Below are 15,384 nucleotides of genomic sequence, written 5' to 3'. Positions count from 1 at the left end.
TCCATCATGCAGGGGAGGAGCCTGCATTTCAGACTGAGTCAAATCTCCAAGATCACGCCAGTGGCAAGTGAATCATCTAAAAATGAGGATTTCTGGCTTCACATTTTATCTTAAACCCTTCCCCACACTATTTTTTATTGATTTGTGCTTAGACTTGGTCTCTGATCTACTTCTGGTGAGCCCTTTTTTCTTTCTTTGTATTTTCTTCACTAGAACAAGCATTTTATTCATTAATTCATTTGTTCACCCATTGGAAAATGAGAGCGCTGTCTAGGCTGACTGCCAGAAATCTGAATTACTTCAAGAGTTTTGAAAATTTCGAAGTGCTTATCCTTCAAGAAAAATACCTTCTGGGCTCTTATTCATTGTGGAGTGAGGCTATGGTTCCGTAGCCCGTGGACCTGCCAGGAGACTTCACCGCCTGTGGCCTTGTCTGAAGTACTCATTTCACTGCACAGCTTCTTTTCTGAAGTTTTGCCTCAATGACACTGTCTAAGCTGGTTAGTCTGACTGTCAACCACATATCTCTAACACTCAAAAACTATATTTTTACTTCCTATCGCTTTCTGCATTTCTTGTTCACTTTTCCGATAAATATTTGAGACATGAAAAAATAAGCAAAGTAGTCCTTGGCACACAGGAAAAGAAGTGGACTGGCAAAAGGAAGATCTATTGGGTGGGGACAAGATTGGCCACAGAGAAACTAGTTACTGCACACTTACTATTTTTGCCAGTCAGTTGTGGCCGTTAGTTTGGCAATCAAAGGCCTTTATACCCAAGTGCCATTCAAAGCATCAGAAATTCAATAAAGTGTTTTGGGATTTGATTTCTAAGGTGACTAATGCAGATGTTGGTAATAAATCACCCACCTCCAGACCACACCAGATTTATTCATTTATTCAGCAAATACTTGCTTAGCATGTGCTCTGTTCTTGGCATTATGAACGGGGTATCTTGAAGTGAGCAAAACAGTCATGGTTCTGGAGACTATAGCCTAATGACAGACAATAGGTAAACTAGCAAATAAATGTGACAGTGGATGCATGAATGAACTATTCATACGTGGACTGGAACTGAAGGTCTCAATAAAGGAGAAAAGGAAAAATGAAATTAGTGAGCTTGGGAAGGGAAGCCATGGAAAGTTAAGCCTCAAAGGCCAAACTGAGCCAATAGTGATGATGACGATGATGTCGATGAGGCCAAGGTTCACAGCAATGCTTTGAACTCAGGTAGTGCTGTTCCCTTTACCAAGTATTTTACTGATGGCTTCGTTCTTGCTCTTTTCTAAATGAAATGTGAGAAGCACGACAAATTAAAGTGAGTCATCTGTGTTCACAGAATTTCTTGTCCTAGAGGTGGTTGTATTAGAATCATCTCTTGTGATTCTCTATCAAGTGTCATTATGGTATCACTTATTAACATAAATCTTACATGGAAGCCCATCCCTCAGTTTGACCTTCCAAACATACTTCCTATTCCTTTTCCTCCCTGCTCCTCCCCTAACCAAGCAGGGCTGAATCTCCAAAGAACACAGTTGAATGCCATGCTTTACTATGTAGAGGCACACCTCGCTCGATGCTGGGAAATGGATTTGCCACATAATTCTAACAAATATACAAAATGCTTTGGTTGGTATTCAGCCTCATATACTTTGCATCTAACCGTGGCTAAAAAAATCTAATTGAATACATTTAATAGTATTGAGACCTACTGCATTGCTCTGCTAGGTTGGTCCCAAGGGAGAGGAAATCTGAGAAGACCAATTTCTTTGTTGGAGCTTAGTCAGCAGTCCTCACCCTGCCCCTATGTTGTCCTGGACAAGGCCCTGGGATGTGCCAGCTTTCCCACTGGGCTCAGTTTTTCTTTCTTAGGTTGCTGCATCTTGACTTATAGCTCAACATGCTAAGGTTAGAGCAGGTCTTCCTAAGCTAAAAAAAAAACCAAAAAAAAAACCAACCACATATGCTCTGTAGCTCCTCTGAGAACTGAACCCCACGTGCAGTCTTGGCAGAGGGTCCCCCAGACTATTCCTCACTTCCCTGGTCACCATCGACAGATGGTGATTCCTGGCTAGATTTAACCTGAGAAGGGAAAGTCAATCTTTTCTTGCCCTCTTCAGACTGGCATCCCTTCCTGACCCCCTCCTTGTTTGACCCCTAGGAGCATTGCCCTTCCTGTCTTTTGCAAAAGTGATTTCATGACATCATTTCCACTTAGGTCCACTTCAGTCCTCAGACCATTTTTAGATAAACTCGGTCAGAGATATCAAGCCTTTTCTACATTTTTATATTGATAATTCCCACCAGCCAGCATCTCCTGAACTAGCTACTACCCTCTTGTCCCCTTACAGCCACAGATCTTTTATGGCATCTTTGAAACAAGCACAAAACTCACAGTGTAGATGGACTTTATAGTGGGGACAAAGTTTCTGGGCATTTATTTCCCTTTTTGTTGTGTGAATTTTGACTGTACTTTCTCCTCTGTAGCTACAGCTTTTTTTAGTTGGCCCTCTTTTCAAGGATCTAGCTCTCAACTGGGCTCCAGTAACACTGTTTCCTTCCTTTGACCTTTAAACCTAATTTGGCAACCATTGCTAATCTAAGCTTCTCAGTATCTCTCATAACCGTGGCCATAGCTCTGCAAACAGTTCCGTCACGGTAAAAGTCTCTTCACACATGCCATAGAGGCATATGCAAGCACAGGACCTGCTTCTGCCCTCTGTCTAGTGCCGGGAGGACTTTACAGGAGTTATCCGCGCATCTATCGGTCTCTTATCATAGACTGTGGGACTCCAAACACAGGCATCCTTTAATTTAATAGTCTCAGACTTTCCCATGGAGACTGTCCCACAGTCGGTGAAGAGTAAAAGAATCAATAAATGAATACACAGGGATGGTGGCCCTTTCACATTCTGAAAGTACGATTTTGAAATTCATTTTATTTAGGGGTGTCCGGGCTCTAAGAATGGCAGGCTGGTTTTTGGAAATACATGGTAGAGCACATGGTATAGATAATAAAAAAATAATGATTGCAGCTAATACATGAGTACTTATGCATGTAGTAGTATCACCACATCCTTATGATAGGCAAAAGCCAGATATTATCTCAGTTCCCAAAACAAGTCCAGAGAAGTTATGTAAAATTGTATTTTAATGTGTTAAGTAGTCATAGATTGTGACTTTGAGTAAGCTATCTCTCTGGGCCTGCTTTGGGAACTGAGATAATATCTGGCTTTTTCTCATCTCTCATGAGGTTGTGGTGAAGGTCCAATATTATTATATACTAGAGGCCCAGTGCATGAATTCATGCACCAGAGGGGTCCGGTTGACCTGCCCTGATTTGGGGGGTGGGGAGCTATTGGGCTGGGCTGGTTGGGGAGAGGGGCCTCAGATGGTTGGCCAGCTGGCTTCACCCCCTGGTCGTACTCCCAGTCGAGGGGACAATTTGCATATTAGCCTTTTATTATATAGGACTAAAGAGGCCAAGTGCATGAAATTCATGAGTGGGTAGGGTCCCTAGGCCTGGCCAGCTATCAGAGCCGACCTGTGGGGCAACAGGTGGGGTTATCAGGGGGGCCCCTGCTGGCACCCGCTTTGGCCGGCCTGGCACCACCTGCTCACCAGCCCTGCCCCCTGCTGCGGCTGCCAATTACCTCCTTCTGCAAGGCAACTGGTGGGGCAATGGGGAAAGGGGGGCCCGCTGGCACCTGCCTTGGCTAGCCTGGGACCTATGGGCTGGGGGCAGCTCCTACATTGAGTATCTGCCTCCTGGTGGTCAGTGTGCATTATAGTGACTGATCATTCCACTGGTTGTTCTGCTGTTTGGTAGATTTGCATATTAGGGTTTTATTATATAGGATGCATAAACACTAATGTAATAGGCTGCAATAATTATTTTTTTAGATTTATGTTTACCTGGAAACAAATATAGCAGTGTAATTGTCTAAAAGAGAGCTATCTTTGAAGGGCACTGTTCATGCTCCATCATCCCCGCATCTTCTAGTCTTTGGCACTCAGCCTTTGCCCAGTGCTGAGTCCATGAAGCGGGGAAGGACATAGATACGGTTTCTGCCCTTGTGAAGTTCATGCTCTTGCACGGGACATAGTGGTCACTCAAATACTACACAAGTAGAACTGCAGTGACAACTTGGGAGCAGTGTGAGGAAAAAAGGAACAGGCCATTCTAAGACACAAAGCAAGTTGGATTAAGTCAGGCAGCCTCTCTGAGAAAATGATGTTTAAGGTGACACATGAAGAATAAGTAGGACTTGCTGAGTGATGGCACTGAGACCTGCGGTGAAGAGCATTCCAAACAGAGACACTAATTCATTCCAAAACTGAAACAGAAACTAGCCTACCTGAGGAAATGAAGTACACCCGGTGAGGCTACAGTTTGGTGAGAGTTGGGGGAAAGACATGGCCTTGGGGTGGTCGGAGGCTCCACTCCCTGGAGGCTCGCAGCCCTCTGCCATAGCGGGGGATGGCAATGATTGCTCTCCTTTCTGCCTGGAGACCAAGCCGTGAACTACCAATAAAAAATTTAATAGAATTTCCCATAGGGGAGAAGAGGCTTCAAACTCTCAATTATAGAGCATTAGTTTTTAATATGATGTTGACTCTTCGGGCATTTAGAAATAAGATCAAGGAACTACAGTGAAAATACTGGAAAATTAGTTTTGGCTGACTGCATTTTTCATAATTAATTTCAATGAACAGAGTGGAAATGACATCCTAAACAACAAGTTTGTTGTATCATGTCAGAAATCAGCAGTATTGTAATAAGAAGAATTTTATGACCTGAGAAATATATGTGACAGAGCAGTATCTAGTGTGGCCCAAAGTGAAGAGATTAGCAATTGAGGTGATCAAGGTCCTAGCAGGAAACAGATGGCCACTTGAAGGGCTAAGTGAAGAGTTCGATAAAATAATTATTCAAAGAGTTATGCACTGGCTTAAGGGAAGTCACAAGAAAGTGGGAGTTGGTGGCACACCAAAGGACTGGTAGGAAATTGGTGTTGCCCATAGACTTTAAGAGGCAACAGTGTTTTGGCTATATTTTCTTATTTATTTATTTATTTATTTATTTATTCATTCTTGATGTTCTGGCATTTGGGGTTTTGATCCTGGAGAGACGGACCCTCCCAGGGCTAACTAATTCCTACAGATAGCGAGAGACTACCCTGGAAGACTACCCTGGGAGCTATGCAAACACCCAATCCAGAGCCCATATCCAGCCACCTCCTTTATCAAACTCTCACACATGTCAATATTACCTCACTGTAAATCACCACAAGGCCAGGTAAAGACAACTCAGGACTTCTTCCTTCCTCCCCTTACCCCCTCCATACCCTGGAGCTCCTGGAAATGATTTAAATGGCCTAATCCCAACCTGCCACACCCATACTTTTGTGTGTAAACCTCAATAAAGTCTCTGGGTTGTGCTCTGCCCCCTTCCCCATCCTGTGCTTGCTGATTGGTCCTGGTCATTCCCCAGGTGGCCCATTGGATGTGCAGTGCCTCCTATTTCTAGGGATCTGTGAGTATAAACTTCTCTTTATACCTTAAGTATATTCCTCAGGCAGATTTTTTTCAAATTGCAGAATTCTGAACCTTTGTATATACTGTGCTTACCTTTGCCTGGAAAATTGCTTCTATGATTCACTCAAATATCACTTCCCCATAATGTCCCTGTTCTCTCTCCATAACAGTTATGCCCTCTCTTCTTCTCTTTCTTCTATAGTCCTTTGCTCAAACATCTATTAACATACATACACCTTAGTGCTATTTAATTAATTCGTTTTGCACTCAGTGTTCCCCACTTGTCAGAAGGTTAAGTGTGTGTCACTATACCCGACAGAGCGGCAGGGGTTCAAGACTTATTTGAATAAATAAAGTTAATTAATAAATGAGTGATTAAATTCACACTTAAGTATGAATTAGCTCAGCTCCACTGAAGACATTAGAGAGTTAATTGGGGATTTGGTAGACAATAAGGAGGGAAAGGAGGCAAGGGATTGCTAAACCTTGAATATTTTTAGGTTAGTGTTGGTTGCTGGAAGGCTCTGAAGATTGAAGGTAGGCAACCTAGGATGGAGATGAGAAATAGAGTGAGAATGGAGAAGTGGCCAAAGAAAGAGGTTGCATGCCTCTTTAAGGCAGTGATATCCAAGCTTCTAAACCACTTAAACATTTTTGCTAGTGATGTACCACTGTATTGTCTTTACTTAATATTTTTATTCAAGTCAACATACTTTTAAAACTAAAATATATTCAATAAAAAACTGATTGCTACCCTGATGGAAAACCAGTATGTCTTTCCCCAAAACAGAAAGTACTAATAAAAAAATAAATACAGAAAAACAGACTCTTATTGTCCATTGCTATCTAGACACTGCTGCCTGAGGAAATGCCAAGCTGAGATCTAAGCCCTCTTAGTTGAAAAGATAATTTGGCAAGTCCTAGAAGGTATTAAGTACACACATGTACTAAACTAATACTTCATCTTGTAAATGATCACAAGAATTGAATGCCAGTTGAGAAGGAAATAATTCTCAGAGTGGGAGGCCTAAGCAGCTAATTCCCTGCCCATATGCCTGGAGCTCAACCTGCACATCTGGATGCTCAGAGAGCATGCTCTCTAAGATAGAGGTTAATTAATGAGCTGGCCTGGAAGCTTCATCCCCACTGATGACACTGTTTCTGTGTAAAAATACATTCCATGGGTCCGTCCCCACAGCACTTTCCTAAGAAACTTTCTGGGAAGAGGAACAGGCAGAAGACACCTTTTGGGTTCTACCTCCTTGATCTAGAGCAAGTCCCCGGCCTTCCATGCACTTTTCCTTCACTGTGAAATGTGCATAATAAAACCCACTCAATTGCATCCACAATATTAAGTGAGCAAGTGGATCTAGGGCCTGTGTGAAACGTGTTGTGGTGGCAGGCAGCTTTGTAGGAAATGTTATTTCTTAGTCTCAAGTTGCTGGTTTAGGTGACTGCCTGGGAGTTATATAAGGATTTTTCCTAATCATTTATTTATTTATTGTTGAATATTAAATGTATACAGCTAAGTAGAGTACCCATCTTTCACATGTGATAGTTGACATTTTATCATATACTAGAGGCCCGATGCATGAAATTCATGCAAGAGTTGGCCTTCCTCCTTGGTCTCACAGGTAGCAAGAGTTGACCCAGGCTTTCCTCTAGCTGTCAGCAGACACCCCAGATCCAGCCTTCCCTTATAGCCCTGGCTTTGTCCAGAAGATCATCTGGAAGGACATCCAGTCTAATTAGCATAAATGCTTTTATTATTATAGATGCTGCAGATCAGTTTAAGATAAATTTAAGAACTTGCAGTTAGTTAAAGCTCCCTTTATATTCAATCTAATCACATTTTCTCTCTCTTTTTGCCAAATTTTTATGCATTTTCTACTTATACATCCAGCCATACAAATTTAGATTTTATTGTTTTTATGCATTTTTAAAACTGAAATAAATGGTATATATTGCATATAGTATTTTGCTACTTATCATTTCCATTTAAAAGTTTGCTTTGGAATTTACCACATTGTTTATCTATTCATCAATTATCTATCTGTCATTTACTATAAGTGCTGCATATTATTTCATGTGCAAGTATACTGTATTATTCAATCTATTTTTGAATAGTGAAATCCCCCCTCACTAATTTTTCACTTAATAGGCAATACTGAGTGTATATTCAGAATATCACTACTGTATTTATTTCTAAGTGGAATTGCTAAATCATAGGATATGTGCCATTAACTTGATCAAATATTGCCAAATTACTTTCCAATTATAACACTCTATTTTTCTCTGTGCGTATCCTATATAATAAAGAGGTAATATGCTAATTGACCATCACACCCTCACAATATAGCTGTGCCCACAGATGGAGGTTCCTAGTCCCCTCAGCCCTGAGAGAGTCCTCCAGTCCCCTTAGCCCCACAGGGGAGGGGGGACAGCAGGCACATATCGCAGCTGGATCTGCCCCAAAGCAGGTCCAGCTGTACTGCATGCCTGCCACTGGAGTCCCCCAGTCCCTTCAGCCCTGCCGGCAGTGAATTTTCATGTGACCATTACCTTTTTTAAAAAAATTCTTACCCAAGGATATGATTATTTCTTTTAGATTATCTGTTCTCGGGGAGCAGGTCTAAGCCAGAGGTGGGCATCCCCCAAGGGTCCCAGACTGTGAGAGGGCACAGGCTGGGCTGAGAGACCCCCCATGTGATTGAATTTTCACGCACCAGGCCTACAGTAATACAACAAAAAGGATATTTCCAGACATGCAGTGTTAGATAGCAGGGAAGTGAAGGTGGAAGTCATTGATGGGCAGATGAACTCATATGACACGGATACCCTGTAGTCTTCCTTGGTCTCACAGGTAACATCTTTCATTGGCTGTGGTGTGCTCATCATCATCTTACCATATGATGCCCAGCAGCTTTGAGGACAACTTTGTAGTAATAGGAATGGTTAAATTCCTTAGTTGTTATAACCAATCATGGATGCTGCCTTAGAAACCTATTGATGAACATTCTGTCAACCTTACTTTATAGCTATGGGAGTCTGTATATTTCCCTCAAGGCTCTAACCAAAAAACATACCTGCACTTACTGCTTTATAAGGAATAACTTTTCACTGTCAGAATAATCAAATGCATTTACTACTCAGAATCAAAATTGTTTTCCCCCCTTTGCCTCCCTCAACAGCCACCACCACTTGATGGTCATGTTCCAGACCCATAGGGAACCACGGGCATTGGAATCATCTTGGGAGATTTAAATATATTTACACCAGTATTAAAGCCACATTCCATTGTCAGAGATCCTAGAGATTTTTATTTTGTTGGTTTGGGGTATGGCCTGGGTTTTGGGAGTATTAAAAACTTCCCAGGTGATTCAAATGGAAAGCCAGGGTAGAGAACCACTTTTGTTAGACCTTCAAGTTTCTTTGTCTGATTTTATTTTTGTCTACATTCTTATTCTCCCGCAACATCTTACAAAACATTTTGATTTCTCTTACTTTGTTTCTTATAATGAAGTTCAATATTTCACATGGAATTCCCTACTTTTCCTACAAAAAGAAACACACATCCTTGAATTCTCTTTAGTTCCTTTCTCAGATCTGTGCATGTACAAGATTCCTTTTTATTTCTTAAAAATATATTTTTGTTGACTTTCAGAGAGTTAAAAAGAGGGAGAGGGAGATAGAAACATCAATGGTGAGAGAGAATCTTTGATCAGCTGCACGTCCCCTACTGGGGTTTGAGCCCACAACCCAGGCATGTTCCCTTGACCAGAATCGAACGTGGGACCCTTCAGTCTGCAGGCAGATTGCTCTATCCACTGAGCCAAACCAGCTAGGGCATGTAGAAGGTTCTTAATGCTGCTGGCAGGTCAGCATTGCAGAGATCACAGTCCCTTCTCCCTCCTGGCTGAGGCAGCTTCTCATTTCAGAGGCAGCTGCAAGCCAGAAGGTCAAGAAGAGAAACTGGTTCTGAGAATGACAACATGAAAAATGAGAAAACTACTTTTAACAGTTGGAAACCTATTTAAACTCCCAATTCTCTTATTAAACCTGTTTGAAGGCAGCCTAGAGAAAACGGTGCTGGAGATGCTTCCATTTACCATCCAGATGTGCAAAATAAATAACGGCGTTTGAATCAGCTGGAGAAGCTGCTGGGCTCTAACACCTGAGGAGTTTCGTTCATTCACTTTTCCCTGGGAAAACTAAAGCCAGCACACAGTTTTATCACACCATCTGGGAGAGTGGTTGTACTTGGTACAACCACTTCTCTTGGAGGGAAGGAGTTCACTCGATAAAAGGATGTGATCTCAGTTCTACTACATTCAGTTAACAGAAGCCAATTGCAGATGCCTGGTGGTCACAGTTTTTATAACTGACCCTGCAGTCTCTATTCAAGGTGGAAAGGAGGAGCGGGTGTGTGGGAGGGGGAGTGATCAACCAAAGGACTTATGTGCATGCATATAAGCATGACCAATGGACACAGAGAGTAGGGAGGTGAAGGTCTGTGCTAGGGGGCGGGGGCAGGCTGGGAGAGATCAATGGGGGAAAAGGAGACATATGCAATACTTTCAACAGTAAATAACTAAAAAAAAAAAAAAAAAGATTTCCTAAAATGGGGACAAAAAGATTTACCTCGTAGGGTTGTGGTGAAGAGAAATCGAGAGGACACAGGATCTACACAGAGTGAGCGTGCCATTAAGTGTGCACATGCCAATGACGTTGGCAGTGGGGACGGCCTCTCAGTAAAGAAAGCATTTGCTTCTATAGCCCCTGCATAGTTCTTGTTTACCCCACGTGTTTTGTGCTTCTATTGTGAGTGGACTCTTCCTTTTCCTCATTATTTATAGCTGGTCATTACTAGCATGTAGGGTAACAATTTACTTTATTATAAATTTATTTATTTATTTTTAAAATATATTTTATTGATTTTTTACAGAGAGGAAGAGAGGGATAGAGAGTTAGAAACATTAATGAGAGAGAATCATTGATCAGCGGCCTCTTGCACACTCCCTACTGGGGATGTGTCCGCAACCAAGGTACATGCCCTTGACCGGAATCAAACCTGGGACCTTTCAGTTCTCTAGCCACTGAGCCAAACTGGTTTTGGCTATAAATTTATTTTTAACTGGACAACTTATTAACCTCTTCTTGGTTCCATTAGTTTTCAGTGGAGGTGCCTCCCTCTCTTGCTTTGAATAGCAAAACAAATAAAACGGAATTTATATTTGTAACAGTTATATTTCATAACCCATATTTCCCATTTTATTCCATTGACTAGACCTGACAGATCAGTGTTACACGACAGTAGTAATGAGGGGGAGGGAACTCACTTGGCCCTGCCAAGGCATTCTGTTTGTTTCACAAACGAGTGCACATGGTCCAGTGTGGGTAGTGGAATTTTACGAGCTTTGATTTGGGGAGGGAAGTGTGTCCCACGTTCAGATAAATTAGGATAATTTATCAAATTTGAGCGATTTTATTTAAGTATTTTGAAAGCAATAGGCATGGTGTACTTAAGAGTAGGGTATAGTGTGCAGAATTTCTTAAGTGCATTTAAAATGTATCTGACCTTTTTTTTATTTTAAAAATTATTTTTAGTGCATATCTATTCCTCTCTCCAGAAGCAGTGTCCAATTGTATAGCAGTTTGGAATTTATTGCTCTGACAATTGACTTACTGTACATGAAGTTGAGAGTTAAATTGAGATAGATAAGCTTTATATTCATTATGAAGTACCTTACTCCTAATGATAAAAAAGTGAGTGGAAGTGGCATTTTAATAAATGGCTGAGATCGAATGAAAGCTTGTGTGGGTAAAAGCATGGATTCTGGAGTCTCACCACCTGGACTTACCTCCCAGATTTTCTCTTTCTTGTCCCATGACTCTGAGCAACTTACTTATCTTAGCTTCTCATTGGTAGAATGGAGGTTGTAAAAGCACTTACCTTATAGATTTGCAATGGGGACAAAATGAGTACATGAGCAAGGCCTGAATATAATAAGAACCAGAAATTATTACTAAACGCTAGATTAAAATAAAACAATGTGTCTAGCCCTATAGGAACATGCCCTCAGGTATTTTCCTATAATGATGAATGATGCAGAACTCCTATGTTCTTTGCTTCGGCCCATTCTTCCACCTCTATCTTCACCCCAGTAGAGAAGGAGTTGGGGAATGAATAAAATACTAGATTTCTCTTGAACTCCCAGAATTACTCTATCAATTCTCTCTGAAAATCTAACTGAGACCCCCTTGCCTGATATTAATGCTAGGAATCCCTACTGTGGACACCTGACAGAAATAAAACAGATTTTTGTATGATTCAAGGTCATTCTCTATGACCTTGGTGATGAATGGGTTCTGCCAGAGTAGAAGACCTAGTGCTTCTTACAGCAATTTTGAGCATTTGTTTTTTTCTCTTTATTTGATTTGATTTGATATTCTAGACCTTTGTCTATTTCTGGGGGGAGGGATACTTTGTTTTCAGAACACCAGTCAATCCATTTTATTTTATTTTTTACCCCTGGGATTTACATTTGTTTTTCTGCTTGTGTTCTTCTGAATTCATTCTTTTGCTTTCTTTTAGGATTTTGTTCTTGTCCTTTTCCTAATTTGAGTTCAAGGCATAATTTAATTTATTTTCCTTTTTTTAAATTTATGAACAAAACAATTTGAGTTTACGATATTGTCTCTGAACATGGCTTTTACTGCCTGTCCCATTAGAACTGATATAGCGAGTTCCTCACGTCTCATAATCTATCATTTCAATGTGATTTCTTCATTAAATCCAGAGTTATTATTCAGAATGGTAAAGGCTCTTATTCATTTTATTATTAGTTTTTATCTTTCAATGTCCACGTGGCCATTTATTTTTGTTTATACTATTGCTTTTATTTTTATTAAATTGTTGGAGACAATGTCTTATGCATGTGTGCTTAGAAGAATTTATTGAGATTTCCTTAGTGAATGGATATATATTTCTGTAAATGTTTCACAGATTCTTCCTGGAGGCATTTGTAATATTTTCTTTCCCAATGTGACACAAGTCCAATTTATTATCAAAATCTGTCAAATCTACAAAAAATTTATTTTACATCAACCTCACTGTCTCCAACTTCACTGCCTCCTCCTCCCCCCAAGCAGTCGCCATCTCTCTCTGTGCCCCAGAACCGTCCTCTCTCTCCTACCTTGATTCTTCTTGCTCTCTCTCAATCCACTTTTCACCCATCAACCACTGAGTTAAGGAAATTACTATGCATCCCTCCCTACCAACCTGAATGCTCTTCGTGTGCCTCTTCTGCTCTCAGGACAGAATCAAGACCTGGGCACACGGCCAAGTTGGCTCCCTTTTCTCTTGCTTACTATGGTCTAGACATAGAAGCACCTGCCTTCTTTTTTTTTTTTTTTTTTTTTTTTACATTTATTTATTTATTTATTTATTTGTTAATCAAAAATCCTCATCCAAAGATATTTTTCCCATTGATTTTTTAGAGAGAGAGGAAGGGAAGGAAGAGAGGAGAGAGGAGAGGGAGAGAGACATCTATGTAAGAGAGACACATCAATTGGTTGCCTCCCACACTCACCCCAACTGGGTCGATGAATCGAACCTACAGCCCAGGTACATGTCCTTGTCCTGAAATCAAACTCATGGCCCTTTGACCTGTTGGCTGATGCTCTAACTACTGAGCATCACATTTGCCTTCTTTTGATCCTTGAACACGCACGCTCTTTTCTGTCTCAGACTCATGGCACATGGTGTTTCTCCACTGGGGCGCAATGAAGGCTGCCCTAAGATATTCCATAATGGCATATTGATTATTTAAAATTAAAGTTACTTTAAAAACCGCAAGTTCAACTCTGGCCCGTGTTTCTCAGTGGTTGGCACAAAAGAGTCACGGGTTTGATTCCTGGTCAAGGGCACGTGCCTGGGTTGCAGGTTCGTCCCCAGGCTCCAGTTGGTGTGTGTGTGGGCAGCAACCGAGGAATGTGTCTCTCTCACATTGATGTTTTTCTTTATTTCCCCCCCGCCTTCTTTCTTCCTTCCCTTCCATTCTTTCTAAAAACCAATGGAAAAAAATAACATTTGGGGAGGATTAACACATATTGTAAAACAAAAACAAACAAATAAGCAAACAAAAATATTTCCAGGGCAAGAATACTCGGATCTCTCTGCTCCCCATAATTTACCATGCTCCATGTGAAAGGTGCCTTCCCTGCACTCTGAGTCACCCCTCGCGGTGGGAGTTAAACACCTCCCAGCTGAGGAGTCCACCTGAGCAAGGCTTATTGCCTCTTTTCTAATTTACCACTCAAGCCCAAACTTTGCTAAGATTTCTCTCTCTCTCTCTCTTTTTAAAAAATGTATCTTATTTTTTACAAAGAGGAAGGGAAAGAGGGATAGAGAGCTAGAAACACTGATGAGAGAGAAACATTGACCAGCTGCCTCCTGCACACCCCCTACTGGGGATGTGCCCGCAGCCAATGTACATGCCCTTGACCAGAATTGAACCTGGGACCTTTCAGTCCGCAGACAGACACTCTATCCACTGAGCCAAACCGGTTTCAGCTAGATTACTCTCTTAATAAATGCCCCAAACCTTCTTACATTCCCTTCTGGTGAGCACCGATGTTTATCATTTGTCCTGGCAATTTCCTTACAAATGTATTATTTCTTTGTCTAAAAAGCATAAAAAGATACCTGGCTTGATTGCTTCTCTGAGCCTCATTTCATGATCTGAGCATCCTATTATGATTCTCCTATGCTTATGCTTTTCTCTTGTTGATGAAATAGTGTGTCAATTTTATCTTTTTATTATTAGTCTAGCTGCACGAAGGAAAGAAGAGTGTGCACGGGGGGTGGGGGGCAACTCTCTCCCTCCCTGACACCACCATTTTCTATCATGGAAACTACTGCTGTAGCTTCCAAAGGAAGGCTTCCCTAATTCTGTCTTGCCACCCACCCAGCACAGTTGCCCCCACAATGGCCAAACTAATCTTTTAAATTCTAGTGTTCAAAACATATTCATTGTGTCCCCTGCACTTGGGTCAGAAGCCATAATCTACAGCAGAGCTTTTTCAGCCTTGCTCTGCTGACCTTTGGTCTGGATAATTCTTTGTTGTGGGGGACTGATCTGTGTATTGTAGGAACTTTAACTGCATCCCTGCATTCTACCCACTAGATGGCAGTATCGTCCATGGTCTCCCTCCTCTCCATCCAATGGTGACAACAGTTATCTCTAGACATTGCCTAATGTTACTAGGGTTAGGGATATGGGGATCTCCATTTCTGGCTGAGAACCACTAATCTAAAACCACGTTTTAAGACTTTTAGACTGAATAATGTAGGCCTGCCTCCTCTGTGGCTTCTGATTTTTTTTTCTTTGAGGAATGCCTTGCCTTTGCCTTTCATATATTTTTATATCTATCAAAACTCTGCTCCAGGTCTATCACTTGTCATCTTCTTTACGGATCCTTTCTGAGTTTCCCCAACACCCAAACTCTCTCCCAACAAAATAAAATTTTTCCCTCCTCCGCTTTTCTATAGATTTCTGTTTATATTTCAACTATATCATGTATCATTTTGCATTCATCACAAGTAATTGGTTGGTATATTCTTCCTACCTGGAATGAAATACTTAGCATAATATCTGAAACACTTGGAGCACAGTGCATTTTAATGAATTGAACCATATCACTCTGTTCCTACAGACAAGTCGCATCCCTCCTGTCAGTCTCACCATTCTCTCTGCACTTATGTGTACTCCCCTTTGAGCCATCGCTTTTCCTAATGGGCCTTTCTCCGCTATCCTCTTACTTTACTGCCTCTCCTAAAGATGCA

Source organism: Pipistrellus hanaki, assembly GCF_964339955.1.
Source record: "Pipistrellus hanaki genome assembly, chromosome: 12".
NCBI lineage: Eukaryota > Metazoa > Chordata > Mammalia > Chiroptera > Vespertilionidae > Pipistrellus > Pipistrellus hanaki.
This window is presented reverse-complemented; position numbering follows the sequence as displayed.